We start from the raw sequence: 587 nt of genomic DNA on the forward strand, positions 1-587 counted from the left end.
TACTCCCTGCTGCTCAACTGGACCCGGCCCGGCCTCCCCAACGGGCTCATCTCACAGTACCGCGTGGTCTACCAGAAGCGGCCCAGAGACCCCACGCTCAACACATCGGCCGTCCTGGCGCTCACCGTACCGGTAAGATACCAGGCAGGCTCGTGGATGCCGGTAATGATTTCTCATTTTTTTGGTTTCAGAGGATGCTTTTTTTTCTTTTTTGTCATTTTTGTGTGACAAAAACTTCTCATTTCTCTCCGCATGGTTTGAAAATCTCTGACATTAGTAGTTTGAAGTCGCACATCATGGAAACAGCCATTCAAAGTGTATCTCTGGTCAAATACTGTACAGTTTGGATCATTTGAATTTAAAGACTAGCAAATCTCTTTTTGCTGAATTCAGTGTATCAGTAACATTGTACCATTGACATTCTTGCCATTCAGTTTGACTTGTGGGAGGGCAGTTACGACCCCCCTAACTCTAACCTCCCCACCCGCACACACACACACACACACACACACACACACACACACACACACACACACACACACACACACACACACACACACACACACACACACACACACTCAATAATA

The sequence above is a fragment of the Clupea harengus genome, chromosome 14 (genome assembly GCF_900700415.2).
Source record: "Clupea harengus chromosome 14, Ch_v2.0.2, whole genome shotgun sequence".
In the NCBI taxonomy this organism is placed as follows: Eukaryota; Metazoa; Chordata; class Actinopteri; order Clupeiformes; family Clupeidae; genus Clupea; species Clupea harengus.